Here is a 19,432-nt window from a genome sequence, read left to right on the forward strand (position 1 = left end):
GTGGAAGGGTTAGAGTCCAGGTAGGGAAGAGAAGCAGAGTCCAAGTCCTTGGTTGAAGAGGGGGTGGGGGGTGGAGAGGGGTCCTTGTCCAGTAGGTGTTGTCCAGAGGGGGGGTTGCCGGCACGGCCTCTGGGTGGATAGGTGGTGTGGCATGATGCTGGTTCAGATGGAGAGGGCATCCCACTGGGTCTGTCTTCACTGCCCCTTTTTATAGGGGTAGACCTTGTGTGACCCTAGTGATAGGAGGCATGCCTAGGCAAGGATCAGCCCCTGGTGTACTGAGGATGTGTGCTTCATGCGGGGATGTGCACTTTCAGGTGTCTGTAATGGTGGGGTACAATGGTAGAGTTGCTGGTTCTGCAGGGTCTTTTGTCTTTCAAATGCTGGGTTTTTGTCTCTGTTCCTGGGTGAGGTCTGTGGTTCCTGGATGAACCATTGTATTTCAATCATTCCCAAACACTTTCATTCATCCGGGAACCAATTTACATGGGAGGGGTACATGAATCATACAGTTGCAACACAGGGGATGCCCAGGCAGAGGACACAAGATGGAAGCTTGACATACAAAATGGAAACTTGACATGATTTACACTAACTTACATATATAGGCCTAAAACAGTAATCACACAATATAAAAGCAGTACAAACATAATAATTACCACTTATAAAACAGTTTGTATCAATATCAACAGAGCAGGGAACTCATCTGTAAAGAGGGGAGAGAAAAATAAAACTTACTACCTAAAATAAAATGTTAAAGCTTATCTTACATCTTAGCTTACTTACACGTATCTATAGGGAATAGAGAGGGAGCGAAAAAATCAGAGATGGTTGGGGAATGGGAGGGAATGCATTTTAAAATAAAGAAAAAAAGAAAAACTGGGGGTTTTGCTACAGCATCAGGAGTTTGGTGAACAACTGTTCACTAGAGCACCCCTGGGGAAGACCAGGACCAATAGATATAAACTCCTGGAAGGCCGACTGGACAGTCACCTCACTGGGGTCACTTGACCCCAGTTGTCTTCCTGCCTAGAGCGGGGAGGCTGGACCCAATGATTTGCAAGGTCCCTTCCAGCCCTAACAATCTATGAATCTGTATTTCTATGATTCTAATATAGAGCGAGTGGGACAGGAATTGCCATATTTATTTCATGCCTCTCCTTCCATCCACTCCAGTCACTAATCCATTGCATTCCTCCATTGCAAACATCAGTTTGCTGCTTTTTGACTCATCTAGTACCTTCAATAAAACATTGACTTCAAGGTCAAAGGTGCAGAACAAAGGGAAACATTCACACACAATCCAATGCAGTATTGCAGACTGAAGCTGAGAAGCTAAACTCAAAATCTGTTCATTATGCCTATTCCCATCTGCCCAAGCAGCCAGTAAGGAGCTTCAGTCATGAGTATGCAGGATTTATTTGAAGGAATCTAATTTATCTGTTTCTCCCATGGGCAACTGGTGCCTCTGGAGTCTGGGGGGGCACCAGCAGGGCACAACTTGGGGGGAGTCCCCCAGTGGCCAGCTAACAACTGCAGGGGAGGAAGGTCCCCCAGTGGCTGGGTGCTGAGTGTGTTGGCAGCAGAAGTGCCAGCACTTCCGCTTGCAGTACTTCCACTGCCAACACTTCTGTCACTGATGTGCCGCTGGCAGAGTCCATTTCAGGGGGGGCACTAGCGCTGTCAGGAGGGATAGGTGTCCCCCATGTCTCCTCTACGCATTGCCTATCGTTTCTCCATTTGTCTCAGCCTAATATTCTGTAGTACCTTGTTATTCATAAGTAGTTATCCTATATACCACATACTTACCTCATTTCCTTTCTGTACCTGAAGCAGCCTTAGTAGGAGGTTCAGATAATTGTTTTTATAGCAGCCACTTTCCACACAGCCTTTTGAAGGTCATGCTGATTATTTCCTCCGGTACAAGAGAGGCACCGTGTAATTATTGCAAATGTCACCTGGAGAAAAATCACTTCCAGTCAATCATCTTGGCCAGCAATAAGCCGCTGTATTTCTTCATCGCTGCAACAAGTTAAACAAAAGGGATGGACAAAGCTAGAGCCTTTCCCTTCAAGATGGCATTTTATTCCAAACTTCATAAATCCAATTCCCAGTCTGTTAAATTAAATTACTGGGAGGTCTGTCCCAAGATACTCTTTGTAAGATATTTGCATACTAACATGGTAACTTGGTCTGTAAAGCTTGGTCTGCACCACCTTTGTAAATATTTCAGGTTGCGTAGATCAGATTTTTTTTAAAATTTGGAGTATGTTAGCAGCAGTCATAGAGAGCTACACCATTGTGATTTACGCCACTGAAGGAAACAAGTGGTGAAGACTGCCACAGTATCCAATCAATCTAGACCAGAAGTTCTCAACCTTTTTAGACACAAGGACTTCAGACCCCAGACATCCTTCCATAACTACTGCGAATTCTGTGACACCCCACTGCAAAAAAAAACTGTGTTTATTACATAGCTTGCTGCTTTGCAGAAGAGCCAGACAGTGGGAATGTGGCAGCAGCCAGGCAGGGAGAGCCTGGTCCTTCCCTTATCTTCTTACATCCTCACACTTCCTAAGTTACCCTTTAAAGGATGTTGCAGACCCCAGGATGCCCTGGTACCCTCGTTGAGAATCACTGCCTAATTTTTTATTCTTTTACTTTGAGCAAAAACAGTTCTGTCATCCTGACTGTAATCAGTTCATCTGTTGGGGGAAACCTGTTTCCTATCACACATGGCGGGAGAAACTATTAATTGGGTGGGGTGGGGAGGGCTGAGTAAAATTTAAATTTAAAAGATACTTCTACTGTGCTGCTTTTGCCAATCCAAATTATATGTGTCTACTTAAATACGCTCACACAATGCATCTATTGCAATATTAACTATATTGTAGCAGGCTTGCGGTAAAAATGAGAACAAGACCATTTTGTATTAAATGGCATTTTCGCTTAGACTTTATTAACAGCTTACAGCAACACAATAAGCAGCAAAAGGCTGACACTTCATACATCACACACAGCCCAAGCCCAAGCCCATCTCCCTGCAGTCTCTACCACTTCTCTTTTATCAGGAAATCCACTTACTCCACAACCAGAGTTAACCTATAGGGGACACCAGTTAAGGACCGAATCAGGCAAGCAACCACATGATGAGATTTCCACAATAATAACACCCCATACGAAAATAATGAATACATACGTTATTCCCATTTAATTACAATCAGATTTGTGACACCTCATAATATTTATTATTAAAAAAACTGTTATAGTAAATAACAACAACAGTAACAACAGAGCTTCTTTTTCACTTCACATAACTTTTGACCACTCATTAGCCACTAATATGTTTGAGCCTGGTGTTACTCCATATTAAAATTGCTAATATTATCATACTTACCTCACAAAACTGAATAATAAAACCCAGCTCTTACCTTGCTATTCCATCATAAGTTTTCTGTTTGCGTTGGCTGAGTACAGTCTCACAATCTCTGCAGGGTCAAGGTTTCCTGTAATAGCCAACTTGATGTTCAGAATGGACAGTCCAGAAAAACATTCCTGGCTCATTGTAGTTCTTAACTGAAGACGCTTAAAAAAATTGGGGTAATCTAGAGCTGTCACCGTGGATCATAAATGTTCTAGTCCCACAACCAGTCCACGTAATTCAATATCAGTACATGCAATCTGTATTTCCAATTTATAGTTTCATAGTTTCTAGGGTTGGAAGGGACCTAAACAGATCATCAACTCCGACCCCCTGCCATGGGCAGGAAAGGATGCTGGGGTCAAACGAGGCAAGGTGGTTGTCTAGCCTCCTTTTGAAGACCCCCCAGGGTAGGGGCGAGCACCACTTCCCTGGAAGGTGGTTCCAGCTCCTAGCCACCCTGACTGTGAAGTAGCGCCTCCTGATGTCTAGCCTGAATCTACTCTCAGTCAACTTATGGCTGTTGTTCCTTGTTACTCCCGAGAGTGCTCAGGGGAACAGGGACTCTCCCATTGCCTGCTGATCCCCTCCCAGCCTTCTCTTGTGGAGGCCGAACAGGTTCAGGTCCCATAGCCTCTCATCATACCCCGCTGCCCCCGATCATGCCAGTGGCCCTCCTCTGAACACTCTCAATGCTGTCCTCATCCCTCCTGAAGTGTGGTGCCCAGAACTGGACTCAGTACTCCAACTGTGGCCTGACCAATGTCACATAGAGGGGGAGGATCACCTCCTTTCTCCTGCTCGTGATGCATCTGTGAATGCATGACAAGGTGCGGTTGGCCTTCCTGACTGCATCCCCACACTGCCAGCCCATCTTCATCTTGGAATCAATAGTGACTCCAAAATCCTTTTCAGTCTCTGTGCTGACAAGAAGGGAGTTCCCCTGCCTGTAGGTATGCTGCTGGTTCTTCCTCCCCAGGTGCAACACCTTGCACTTGTCCATATTGAAACCCATCCTATTCTCAAATGCCCACCTCTGTAACCTGTCCAGATCTAGTTGTAGCCTGTCCCTCTCTTCTAGTGTGCTCACTTCTCCCCACATTAGTTTCATCTGAAAACTTGAATTAGCTAAACTTGAATTGACTCTTACAATTCTCCCATCTATTTCTAGCATCTTTGTGACAGGGGACCATCCCAGAGCCAGTCACAGTATTGGCTCACCCACCTGTCTAGGACAGTCTGCCCTGATTCGCCTGCTGCACCTTGATGTATCAAACAAACCAATGAAAAAATGCAGGAAGCTGCCCATTTAATGCCCTGATTCTGAGGGCATTATATATGACTACAAACTCCTCTTTACCATGTCCCATGCCTTGCATATGGCATCCAAATCATGCCCAACACCCCTGGCCCCATTCCTGCGCTGTCCTAAGCCACTGACCCAAATTATGCACTATTACTGCTCTGGTCCCATTGCTGGGCCTCACTCGGCCTCTCACCCAAACTTGGCCTCAGGCATCTGGAAAATTACCTTGGACACATGCCCCTTCACTGGAGCCTCTACTCTCACACGCACTGTGGGCTCCTTGCCTCTCATTAGGCTTCTAGCCCTTTGCACTGTGCCTCTGCACTGAGGTCACTACTCCACCCCCTCACTGGGGCTATGGGGCCTTATGCCCCTTAGGTCTCATGTGTCTGTTGATGTGCCTGGACCTCGCTCTTGGTCTATGGCCCACTCAGGCTTCAGGCATCTGTCAACATACTGGAATCTCACTTTCAGCCTGCCACTAGGCCTCACTTGGATTTAGGACTTTGGCCTCAGGCCCTCCTGGACTCTCTATTGTTGCCCAAGCCTGTTGCTTTTCTCTCAAAGCGTGCAGCCCTAGCCTTTCCCCTCTATAGGGTCATTTGCAAGGTAGTGGGGGCTGAGGCTTTCTGGTGCCCCATACTTGTTGTTCACTAGGGAGGCACAGGTGTGACATTTCCTGTGGACTGCCCTGCTGCACCATGCTTCCCAGCAGGGTATAGTTTTAGGTCATTCCTCAGGACAAATTGCAGGCCTATCTGCCCTGGTCTTTCCTCCTTCTGAGCTGCTCACTCCTGGGCACTCTATCACAGCCTCCATCTCATAAACCTCAGTCATCCACTGGCCCATCTCCCTCTGAACCCCTTACAGGATTCCTCCACTCAGAAAGCTGGGCTTCAGTCTCTGTCATTTCAGCATGCTGATCAGCTGAGCCTATCCTCTCTTTGGCAGCGATGTCATCCGCATTGAAGAGACCTTCAGCCTGTTTCCAGCTCTGGCCCACCTCCAAGCCAGTTGGGGTGCCAGATAGCTCTCTGCAGCCTTGGCCTACCCTTCTTAGTGACTTACTTGCCCCTTTGGCCTTTCAGCCCTGGTCCCCTTGCTTTGAGGAGTTGGGATTCTCTGGTATCAGTTCAACAGCAGCTGACATTCTTACTCAGCAGAGTTTCCCGCTGGGCCCCACCATAAACAGCCATCTCTCACTGGGCTTGCCTAGAGCCCCAGAGATCTTACATGAGGCAGCCCTTCACTCAGATGGGCTCATCTGAGTTCCCCAGGCCTCAGTCACTGCCAGTTGTCATTAAGGCTTGCCTAACCCCTCAGTAGGCCCACAACTCTAAGCCCCCTCCTAGACTGGCCTCACTGTTCCTAGGCCTATAGCCATTTCCTTGGGGTTTGGGACCCCTGGGTCCCTAGGAACCTTCTTCCCCCTACTTCCCACCCTGGACCTCCAGAGTGTTCCTGGGAGGAGTAGTACCCTGGCCAGGAGATGTTACTCTGGCAGTGTCCCAGCTGCAACTGGTGGCTCTACTCATCAGGGCCTGCTCTTATGCTGAGGCTGTGCAGCCCTGCGCCAATCAGGTGGCCTCCTGGCTGTCATGTGACTGCCTGATCATCTCAGAACTTACCTGCAGGTTGCCTCACAGCCTGCTCAGGCCCTTAAACTGGCAAGCACCCAAAGGTGCACCACCACACTCTTATCAACTGCTTGAGATTCACAGGCTAGAAGGCCATCTACACGTCTGGCAAACATTAAAGGTCCCTCAGAAAGCCTCCTTTAAATTACCTTTTAAACCTGTTAGAGCACTGAAAACTGGTTTAAAAAAACTGCACATACCAGTTTTGCTTATTATTTGGTGTTTCTGAGGGAAGGTGCTCTCTTGCACTGCAGCTTGAGTCCACAACAAATTTGCTCAGTTTTAAAGTCTTTCTTTCTCAGAGGCTGAACAGGTTTGGCTTTGTCCCCCCTCAATCATTATTCCTACGTTTTCCCTATATCTCAGAACATCTCTCCAGATGTTGTTCCAGGCTTGTTCATTTTTCATATTTTCCAAAGTCATGGCAGTGCTAGTAACTACTCTGATTGCTATGGAGAGTGAGGCCTTCTCAGACCATAGTACCTTGTCAGCAACATGAATTAATGACAGTAGGTTCTCAAAAACAAACGAGACAGATGATAAAGTCTGTTTTTTGCACTTGGTATAACAATTCATTTGCCTCAATAACATTCTGGTTACTTCCATTCTGAGAGAGCTCAGCTAGGCATTGGATAATAATCTTTATAGTAGACTTGCGTGCTTTGACATTTCTTCACTCGCATACCCAACGTGTATCACTAAGATTTGTGAACTCTATGGCTTTTACATCTAGGGTATGCTGCACATTGCAAAGAAGTGCATGGTTCCCAATCATGGAGAAAAAACAATACAGTGGCTCTAAAATGCAAAAAAATCCCGACATGGTTCTGTTTAATTTACAAGCATCCACAAAAATAAGATAACATTTGTGTGCCATACAGCGGGTGTAGATAGCTGTTGGGTGGTCATTCCTAATTTTCCGCTGGACTCAGTTTGTGTCGCCAGACATAATGTTTGCTCCATCATATGCTTGTCCCACTATTAGAACAGTACTTAGTCCAGCTTCCTCTATACCTTGTTTAAGATAACTGTAGATCCCCTCTGCATTTCTAAACTGTGAACAATCTTTAAACAAGAGAAATCACTCATAAAAATTTAAGTCAGCGTCCATATAATGAACACAGATTGAAAGTTGCTTTTGTTTAAAAGACTTCATCAGCTATCAGGCAATAAAGTCCCGCATTCCACGTGTCTTCGGCTTTTTGTTTCCTAACCAGGTCAGTTGCAATGTACAGGAGCTCATTTTGAATTTTGTGGCTTGCCATGTTAAACATGCCATGCCGTTTCCTCTGAAATTGCTCATCATATTTTGCAAAAAGGGCGTATCACTCAAGAAAATTCTTTCTGTTTTCTGACTTTTCCTTTTCATCGTGACCCATAAAGGCCAATTCCTGGCATGAAAGATAGAGAATATGCTCAAAAAATTATTGATTTGCCACTCTGTTTTCCTGAACAGTCATCTTGTGGGAGTTTGACAGGTGACGTACAACTGAGCCCGATTTAATTGCTGCCTGGTAATTTTTCCATTTACGCACACATTCCAAATTAACCTTACAATGGAATGACTGTTTGGTTTTTCATTTATCTTTTTCCAATCTTGCAACTCCTTTTCTGTAAAAGTGTTATCTTTGTATTCAGAAGAACTGTAAAAAATTCTGAAGAGACAGCAAAATACAGCATTGGCCAGCACCAGTATTCAATAAAGGGATACCAATCAAACAACAATGATGAGACTGATCAATTTTGTTTGCCAAATGAACTTTGTACAGGACCTCTCAATCAGTGCCCTAGTTTCAGATCCATTGAAACACTAGCAGCAGCAGAGGCACTTGCATTTTTATCAGTGGTGTGTATTTTGTCTGTGTTTTCTTCTGTTTTATGTTGATGAGTGATTTCCACACTGTCTACTGTATTATTTTCCAAACAACATATACAATTGATGCCGCTAAATATCCCCTTTATCTGTATTTGTTTTGCACTTGACTGTCTGGGTTTAAAAAATCTTTTCATCTCTGCCACCATTTTACCACCTCACATGCAGACCACATACCATATCACTGTACAGAGATTATAAACCAAAGTGCAGCATGCATCATTGCATCAAAAACTGAGACTCATGCACAGTAACAATGGCCGCTGCGTACTGCACGGTTAGTGATTTTGAGTAGGGGTTCACTGTGGGTCATTAGTAATCTTTTGTGCCAAGACTTTCTAAGTTTGTAAATTAGCTTAACTTAGCACTCCTGAAATTAGTTTGAAAGGTGGGAGGGGCTATGCCCTTTTAACTTGGGCCTTCTGCTACCTGTGTTTCCTATTACAAAACAAATCTATCACCTGTTTTGAACTCTCCATCATTAGCAACTGAGGTTTAGGGGTTAAAATTTGGTATCAAAATAGACCCCAATGAAAAGCTATACCCAGCAATTGGACAGTAATGGACAATACTTTGCAAGAACAAGTTTTTTATGTTAATTATGATGTGAAAATATATGTTTGGGGTTTTTTTAAAAAGTGTTTTATATATGAACAGTCACTTTCCCTTTTCTCCCATTAAGTTACGGTATGAACCCAATCAGAAATGCACTGGGTATGTAGCCAAATTAGTTACTCACAGAAAGGGCTAATAAAAACATAACTACAAATGAGTAGGAGACATTTGGGATGGAAGAACCACCTCCTTTTAAGATGTAATGGCACTGAGGAAAACTATTTGCAAATACAGTTGGGCCTCAATTTACACAATATTTTTTGCATGGTTTCAATTATGCACGGTCAATTAATTGTGACCCCTTATTTTTGTACGTGATATAGATTCAATTTTACATGGTGTAGCACAGTCACCAAGATGCACAGATGCATCTAGAATCAGCTGGTCATTTCTCACCACCCCTCCACCATGCTGCTCTCAGTGTAGCTGGTAAGTGTGTTGTGGTGGAAGGGGAAGGGGGAGGGGCAGATCAGTGCCCCCTGAGGTGAGGGAGGGAGGGAGCAGGGCAGGGGCAGGGGCTAGGACAGGCACTACTTAACCGGGGTGGGGTGGGTGCAGGCCAGACCTGCGACAGGGCAGGGCAGGGCAGGTTGCAGCTGTGAGCTGGAGCCAGGGCTGCGTGGCGTTGTTCTCAGTGGGGACTGGGGCAGGCTGTGGCAGCGCTAGAAGGGGGCTATAGGGGGGCTATGGTGAACTTTGGGATGGCTACAGCCCATCCCCTTCCAAGAAAAACTCAGCACAGCCCCAGCTGCAGTCTGCAGCTGCAGCCCTCCCGTCCCACCCTGTTTGGTGCAGATCCAGGGGCACAGCCCCAGCTCCCCGTGCTCTCCTGGGGTACATGCAGTGGCGGGAGCCACCCCACGTCCCCGGATGAGCCGTGGCTCCATACTACACCTGCTCTGCCCCAACTCGGCAGCGTCTGCCTGTACACCTGCCCCACTCCTCCCTCACTGCAGGGAGAGTTGATCTACTCTCCCCACACCCTTTCTCTCCCACCTCCCCTTCCACCACACCAGACTTACCGGCTATATGCAGTCCTCCGAGGTACCAGGCTCTACTCCTCACTGCCTGCGTGCTGCATGGTGACTGCATGCACACATGTCCGGGAATTTATTGGCCAAATTATCAGCTGCATCTGGAACGTAATCCTTATTTCCCATAGACCCCTGGTATCTTTTTACGCAATTTCTATTTGCACAATGTTTTTTCAAGAATGTAACCACCATGTAAATCAAGGCCTGACTGTATTATAAAGTGCACAGGGACTCAAGAAAAGAAAGTACAGTAGTTCGTTTCATGTTGTGTTATCTGAGAAATCAGCTATGTAGAGACTGCTAACTTACCAGGCCCACAGCAGCATCCGCAACCATGTGAACTGCTCCACACGTTACCCACACCTGGCAAGGCACCACTGACTGTGGCAAGCAACTGCCCCCAGCACCAGATACATGCAGGCATACTATTTCCAGTCAAGGCACTAGCACATCCAGAGCAGCATTTTTCCATTGGTGTGAGCACCTTCATGTTTATATCCCTTTGGATTTCTTATCTATGCAATGTTAACATATTTTATCCTATAAGACAATACTAAAGTCCCCATTTGTCAAAGATTTAAGTTGAAGCAGCACAAGAAAGCAATGTGGTTGGTCCAATAAAAGATATTGTCTACAATAAGCCTTGACTAAAAGATTGTAAAGATGCCTAAATAAAAGTTTAATTCATGGATTTTTCCTCTTTAAAACTACACAGTGCGAGATGAGAGTATTGAAATGTCACAGCAAAGTGCTCAGAGACACTGAGAAAATATATTCCCAAGAACCAAACTCACACAGCATCATAACAACAGAAATAAATACTAAAGTACATATTGTAATTCATAGGCAAACTAATGCTATTTGCAAATAGCTTTAATATAAACTTGCATAGTTCTTACAGTGTATTTTCAAACACCACTATTCATATCAACAAGAAAAGTCACCCACAGGTAGCTTGGATGGCCATGGGTATACTTTGTAAGAGTATAACAATATATAATGAAAAGCAATTGAAGTACTTTATGTACAGAAAAAAAATTACAGTACTTACAGATCAGCTGCTGTGAAATCACAGCATACGATGAGATTTAATTGCATCCATTTGTTACCTGGTTTGGTGATAAAATGGTACTTTTGGTGACCATACAACCCCAGGAGATCTGTCATAAACTGTTATGACAACAACAGGGAATTGCTAAGGAAGTTCTCTGACATTTCCTACGCTGGAAAGATAAATCAGTGGAACAGGCTTTCAACACATCATTAAATCCAGACAATCCTAGAGCTGTCTTTTTCAAACAGATCAATATTTACATTACATGACAAATGCCAATAGGTTTCTCATGCTGAATTTCTTATTCCAAGGAGCTGAAATACAGTAGGAGATCTTGCTCTTGACACCTATATCAAGAACACAGGAAAAGTCTTTCTAATGCTTTATGTCCTTTTCAATTCACATCCTGTAATATACAACATGAGAACCAAAAGTAACAGTTCCGTGAATCCTATGGCCCTGCTGTGAGTGTTTATATAGGAAAAAATGAATTTTCCATCTTGTTTAGAACCTATATACCATAGTGATGGCTACTTTAGAAATCCCAGTTAGACACATTCAGCATGAGCCTCACTTGTTCCCATCAAAAACCACCCACACATTCTCTGTTTTTTTTTCTAGCAGGCCTACTTTGTATTAGTTTACCCTTCATTGACTAAACAAGAGCTGTACAATTGGTGGCCTGCGGCCGCCCAACCTATGAAAGGTTAACATGTGGCCTGCAGGCTCCTGCCCAGCCACTACTCCCCTCATTGCTCACGCAGCGGCAGACAGGGTGCCCAGGTTCCCCCTCTCTCCTCCAGCTTCCACTTCTTGTCCCTGCTCCTTGGCACAGCAGAAGGAGACTAAACTGCCTGTGTGGCAAGGTGGGCAGAGGGTCTGTGCCATGCATGAATGCATGCAAGTAGTGAGCGAAGGAGCCAGGCGGTCCACACAGCATGTGCAGCAGGGGGGAGTTGGGCTGCTTCCCCCAGGTGATGGACAGCTCTAGAGTAAATGGCGGCTTATTCCAGGTACCCTTGTGGACCCAATTCAAGTATGAACTTGCACTTGTGACCCAAGACAGGTTTGAACTTCGGTCTCACTTATGCCTTGAAACTACCTTATTAAACACTGTTTGGAACTTTGTGTTCTCCTCAGTATTCAGGGCCCTCATTAAGGTGAGCTGAGCAGTTTACCTCAGAAAAGGTTACCTTATGAAGATATAAATAATTTCCTTAAATTTCTAGCAAGAAGCCAGGCAGGGGGAAACGAAGGATTATTTTAAGTTGGCTAGTCTATAGCCAGACTAGACAGACAGGAGCTTTTACTATAGTACCATTTCCCTTATCTTATTAGAGATTTTTGTTCAGTGTTAAAAGATCTTCACTCATCCGTTGCTGCCGTCACACAATATAAATCACTCTGGTGTTTTAGCACTGAAGAACACCACAGGAATACGCAGTGAACAGTAAAGCATTCTGCAATGCAAGATGTCTCAGTGCCTTGACAACTCCCAAGATTCATCTGTGATTCAAAGTTATTATGCTTTGTAAGTATAAGGATCTTTGCTTTGTGATTTATTTGGCTAAAGTCAAGTGACTACCTTTGTCGAGCCATACATCACTTCAAGAAAGCATCAAGATGCAGGAAATTAAAATAATAAATTCTACCTGTATTTTGTTAAGCCAACCGTAAACCACTGTGTCTAGTATGTGTAATTTATAGGCATAATGCAGCTACCATAAACTATGGACTATTGCCAAAAACATGCTAACTCAAAGGAAGAATAGCCATCAGACCTCTGAGATTTCCATGACTCCTCTTGGGTGAGGCTCTTCCACATCCATCTCCTCATCAGTTAAAAGAGAATGAGAACAAAAAATTAGGATCTGGATAAAGGTGATCAAGAGAGACTCATCTGGGTAGCAAATGATTTCCCACGTCTGTTAGTAGTAGGACTGATGCAGTGGTTGAGCACTGAAAACAGGCTGTAAGCCAGCCTGAGGTACACCTGCAAGGCTGGCCCATTTACTAAGGTGTGTCTGTCCAAGCACCTCTGCCCCGGTCTCATTTGCTTTAGCTGCCTCGGGTCCTGCTCCAGGTCCATGATATGGGAACCCGAGCTGCCCTTGCAACATAGCAGGGAAACCACTCTGGCCTCATGCACACTGCTCCTGGATGCTCCCTGCTTTGCTAACTCAAATCCCCAGCTGGCACTGGCAGCCCTGCCCAGGCTACCTAATGTAAACAACGGAAAAACTTATCTGCAGATTTCTTGAGGCAGCCGCCCCGCTGATCCCCCTTCTTCCTCAGCAGGTCTCCTGGGGATGGCCCCCAGAGCTCTGACTCCCCACCCTTCTGCTCTTTCGCCTCATGTACTCTCCAGCGTCCCTCGGCACCTGACCTCCTGGCCAGCGGACCCGGTCACATGCTCTTGCCTGGCAACCCTGGCTGCTCAGGTGGGCTGAGTGCTGGGAAGGAAACTGCTAGCTCTCCATGAGCAAGGCTCCCCCAGCCCCCACAGGGAGATCCTAAGGTGAAGGGAGGCAAAGCAAGGGACAGGAAAGCCCTGGCGAGGGGCTGGGGCACCTGGGTCACCCTACCCCCACACACCCCTCTAGTAATGGGGTTGCGGCCCCATTACACAGACTCGTTACAGAGACTGTGAAACTTTCATCACTGGAAGTTTTAAGAGATTAGACAAGCAGTTGTCTGAGATAGCTTAAAGAGGGATCATCCTGCCTTGAGTAGAGGCAAAGGATGACAGGAGCTCCTTGTATACCTCCCAGCTGTATTTTTCCAAAATTTTGCGTTTTTAAGACCTTGGTGAGAGTATGGGAGATCTTGTTACCAGAAGACCAGGTGCACTTTAGGCGTGATTTCTCAGAGGCCACAAGTCAGAGACAGTGTGCAGGAAGGAAAGAGAGAGATGCATCTATTTCAGACATGTTGCATTTAGAGAGGGCTCCAATTTAGGATGACAACCACATCACTTGCCTGATTAGAAGCAGTCAGGGTACTACAAAGACTGCTGATTACATCCTCCAGACCCTGAGCTTCAAAGACTCTTCTTATCCAGATCGGGGAGCAAATTTCATCATTCTCTCTCATGCTGAGAAAACCAATATAGTCTCTTAAAAGTGGTGCAAACACCTACTCTGAACACTTTTAAGATACACTTGTATGCTGTTTGTTTCATCAGTATGGAAAAATGACTAAGGAAGATACAGTTCTGGTCAGAAACTGTAACTGCAGATGGCTAACTAGTAGGGCTGTGCGAAGCTTCGATTGCGGATTGAATTGGACTGAATCTCCACCAAATTGACTGGCCTAATCTCTGAATCTGAATCAAATCAAGAGGCACATTAATCTCTCCAAATCAAATTGGAAGCCTCTGATTTGATTCGGAGAGATTCAGTGATTCAGACGTAAACACAGCTAAATACCTCAAGGTGCCAGGCGGCTCGTGAATGCTGAGATGCTGGGGCAGATGGAGTGCCCCACAGAAGCATGGGGGGGTTCCCAGCATGCTCAGCAGCAGACCCGGAAGTGGACCAGAAGCACTTCTAGTCCACTTCCAGGTCCACCACAGAGCGCATGGGGGCCTCCCCCCATATCCCCCTGGCTCAGTGACTTGTGCCTCCTGGGTCTGGGGGGCACCCAGGGTCCCCCCATGGCCAATTGCTGAGATGGGAGGGTGCGGGGGGGGTGTCTGCTGCCAAGCATGTGGGAGGGCCCCCCCTGTGCTCGTATGGGATGCTCCATCCACCCTAGTATCTCAGCATTCATAAACCATGCCCGGTACCTCGAGGTATGTAGAAAAAACATATAAAGCTGTGTCTATGTCCGAATCGCTGATTCTCCAAATCAGAATCGACTCTTCAAATTCGGATTTCTCCGAACTGAATCAGGACAACGATCTGAATCAGTGAATCAAATCACTGTCCCCCGAATCGGGCCGAATCCAAATCAAATACAGCCCACTTCACACACTCCTACTAACTAGTATGATGAGGGGAAAGGTGGGGAAGACACAGCAATCTAAAGGAAAGATTAGGTGACATCCCCCATATAATAAAGTTCATCATTAATCCAACTCAACTATAGATTAAGACAGTACTTGTGAAAAGCAAGCTTTTTGTGACTAGAATGAAACAGGTTGCACAAAACCTCATATACTTTCAAAATGTGTTTCCAAAAGAGGATCCCTCCAAACCTTTCAAGGAGGTCTTCAGTGCAGCTTGTGATTAATCTATTCCAAATTCACTGGCCAAACGAAGCATTTTTTTTTTCTTACCAAAATGGCGGGGGGGGGGGGGGGGGGGGGGGGGGGGAGAAAAATCATTTCGGGTCAGACTATATTTTTCCTTCATTTTTAAATCAGAGTTAGTTAAATTTAGTTTCTAAACAATTCTCAGGCAAAGCAAAGATGTACACATCTTTCTTTTTTTTTCAATTTGTTTCTGAAATGTCAAACTTGGCATTAATTCCTTCAGTCACCCCATTCACAAATGAGAGACATCAAACTGTACAATGCTATCAATGTACTTTGTACTTTTCAGAATCCAAATACAAATATTTCTAGTTAACTTAACGCAGGCTTGTTTCCAAAGAGTTGGGGCTTCTTTCTTAAACAGTTACAGAGAAGAATACTGAAATAGAAAAACAGACTCCTTAGTCTCCCTTTACCTATCCTTTCTGTAAACATGGTGACCTCTGGCATGCAGTATTCATCACAGACTATGCAGAAGGGACTTTTTTTTTTTTTTGGGGGGGGGGGGCTCGTTAAAAGACCAGGAAGACAGTGCTGCCTTTATTTAACGTTTGAGCTCTAAACCGACTGAAATTCAGGAGGGAAGTCATGAGTTGTTTAGTAAATTTCTGAACGTGTTCTGGTGACACCTTAGAGTAGGAAATAGCCCCACAACCATACTGTTACAAGATGGGCTGGATGGAAGAAATGCAACTGGACACCAAGCCCAGACATCAAGGAATCTTTCCTCTCACAGGGGATGGAGGAATGGTGGAAAACAACAGACTGGACCCTTGACGGCAGCTTGAGGGAGAATGGCAGCCATTCTGTTTGTTATCTTGGTTTGGCTTGCAGGTACTGTTCTTTTTTGTTGCTATAGAGAAGCAATGACAATAGAATTCTGATCCAATCACACACATGGTTAATCATTATTTAGTTTGGGAAAGTGCCAAGAAAACATGAAACTGAAATTTTCTAGAAACTGATTAAAAATAAAAGTCAAATCTAACTAGCACAATTTCAAAATCCAAGGAGCAAATCAAACTGCATTTGGAAAATGACCTCACTTGCCTCTATTAAGGGTATGGACAACCATAACTGAACTATTTTAAAATGTCAAGCATTGGGAACCAGTTCACAATTGTGCGTGAAGTGCTGTCTCTGACACCGGAAAGTAGGAATAAGCATCCTGTCCAGCAGATCTTGCAATGGGCACCTGGCGGGAGGAGTGCTTGCACACATGCTTTGTGGGTCCAGGGGGTAGTTGACCTATAAATGGAGGTGTTCTCACTTTTCTGCTTTCCTTTCTTTCTCAAACATGAGTTCAATAAACTTCAATAGCCTGCAATGGACCCAAGTCTGCAGTGTGCTTGCCTCACTGGGGTGTGCCAGAATGTTAACATCTTGTACCTGATCTTGTACCTCACCCAAATGCTTAGATCATAATTCAGCATTGTTGATGAAACCACAGCAGGAGATTGGCATCGGGGTTCAGGCCTAGCCCTGTGCCAGCAGTAGTAAGGGCCAGTGGCATGAAGTTCTCTACAAGAGCTATATCCCTCTTGCACTGGGACAGTCCTTGTGTGAATATAAGTTCAAGCTCAATGGCCTGGGTTTAGTGGGAGTACAAAGTCTAAGAAACATAAGAAGTGCTGTCCTGGGTCAGACCAAATGGCCCATCTAGCGCAGGATCCTGTTTCTGATGATAGCAGGAGTGGATGCTGTAGAGCAGTAGTTCTCAATCTTTCTCGCACCGGGTCCCATTAGCATAACTATCAGCTTGCTGTGACCCACACCCTCCCAGTCCCTGACCCACACAGTGTCTCTTTCTTTTTCTCTCTCCCCACTTTCCCTCCAGCTGCTGCATCCGGATCCCTCCCTCCCTATCCTGTGGCTTTACACTGCCCTGCTTCATGCTCACTGTGTGCTGTGGGCCCCCCCGCTATGTGCTGGCTCCATGCAGCCTTGCAGCATTTCCCTCAGACCTCCCCACAACCCTTTAAAATCTTTTTGTGACCCACTTCTGGGTCATGACCCATAGGCTGAGAAGGCTGTTGTAGAGAGAGGCCACTAAACCAGATATAGATATATCATTATCCTCCATGGCATCTACCATCTGCAGAATCTCTAAAAAAACAAGAGTCCCATGATGTGGCCAAGGAATTTGGCACTAAAAAAGTCATCATACCTACAGGAATGGAAATAAGAAAAAGAATTGCAAGCCATTCAGTCTAAAGAAAACTTAAAATATGATTATCACATTTTTGTATCTTAATTCTATTTTGCCCCAGATACATAGCTCTTGGTGGGATCCCCTCTTCATGCTTGTACTCATGAAGAAGATAATTTAAATGATAAAATATGATCTGGAGGGTATTGCAAACAGGACTGACTGCATATGAGATTGAGGGTAGTGAGACCTAAAAGTGGCAACAATCATGCAGTTTTTTTTCAATTCATTCTTCAGTCTTCAGCCATAGAAATAGGTATAGTGAACTCCCCTTCACTTACCAGGTACAAGGAGTACTACATTTCTTTACTCTGAGCAGCACAGTAATTCAATAAATTCCTCACGTATGAATGAGCCAGGCTTCATCCTGAGAGCACTATTTGAGAAACTGATGAGCGCTGAAAAGGAAACAAATACAAAGGCGAGAATGGCAATAACGCACACAGTGTTGAGATGAGCCTGTGGGTATTCTCATGATCCGTCTTTCTGGCAACAATGATCTATTTTTCAGCTGGATTTAACACAATATTGTAAATCCTCATATTGAAGAGATGAATCAGAAATTGGAAAAGGCGCAGTAAATAGCTCATTTGGGGCTGAGCTGTGCCCACTTGGAGAAACAATAGAGCATCACTGTCCAACATCTCACTTATTCATTGAAGCAGTCTGTACATTTGCTGCAATGACTGGCAGCTAAATTCATCTCTACAACAATAAACAACCACAGTGTCTAATCAGTTCAAAAGTTGATATAAAGAGTCTTCGGTAATTTAATAGTGTTAAACAAGAATATTTATTACTGTAGGAAATATGAGAACGGGGATTATATAGATGATAATGTGGTTACTGTTTCATAGTTGGTAAGGTCGGAAGGGACCTGAGCAGATCATCAAGTCCAACCCCCTGCCATGGCAGGAAATGGGGTCAAACGACCCTGGCAAGGTATACATCCAGCCTCCTCTTAAAGACCCCAGGGTAGGAGCCAGCACCACTTCTCTTGGAAGCTGGTTCCAGATCCTAGCCGCCCTGACCGTGAAGTAGTGCTTCCTGATATCTAGCCGAAATCTACCCTCTGCCAACTTGTGACCATTATTCCTGGTCACTCCTGGTAGTGCTCGGGGGAACAGTGACTCCCCCAGTGCCTGCTGGTCCTCCCTGACTAGTTTGTAAACGGCCACTAGATTCCCCCAAAGCCTTCTTTTGTGGAAGCTAAACAGGTTCAGATCCCGTATCCTCTCCTCATAGGACCTGCCATGCTGCCCCCTGATCATGTGAGTGGCCCTCCTCTGGATCCTCTCCATGTTGTTCACATCTCTCTTGAAGTGCGGCACCCAGAACTGGATGCAGTACTCCAGCTGTGGCCTGACCAGTGTCACATAGAGGGGGAGGATCACCTCTTTGGACCTGCATCTGTGGATGCATGACAAGGTACAGTTGGCCTTCCTGATCACGTCCCCACACTGTCGACCCATATTCATTCTGTTGACACTGGACTTTAGGAACCCAACCCCTATACCTTTGTTCTGGATGAGCAAAACCCACAGACCAACCACAACACCTGCCAGTTGATAATAGGTGAATTTATTGATACAGAGTAAGAACAGAAAAGCAACAATCAAACAATTCTATATCTACCAATCCTAGGGCTGTCATCAGAGTCAAAGTACATCTGATCAGGGTGCAGGCTCCACTCTGAGGCTCTCTCTCTTAGATGCCAGCAGTCTGGAGATGGGATGCCATAGCCCACAGCCTCCTTCCAGTGGGATGCATGACACGGGCTGCTGGTGTGTGCCCTCTGTCCGTGGCGGCCTCAGGAACCCTTCCTGGTCTCAGGGACAGGGATGGAGACCCCTTTCAGGGAGCAAAATGGGGAGGGATAGGACAAAGGGAGGGACAGACAAGACAAAGGAAGGGACTCTTCATTAATCTCAAGTCTTTGCTTTTGTATTCTCCTTCCCCCTTGATGACTCCTGATGACTTTTCACCCATGGCTATCTCTGGTTGGTTGTCTCTCTGTGGTTACAAGTC

This window comes from Crocodylus siamensis, chromosome 3 (genome assembly GCF_052110815.1).
Source record: "Crocodylus siamensis isolate JL-2025a chromosome 3, ASM5211081v1, whole genome shotgun sequence".
NCBI lineage: Eukaryota > Metazoa > Chordata > Crocodylia > Crocodylidae > Crocodylus > Crocodylus siamensis.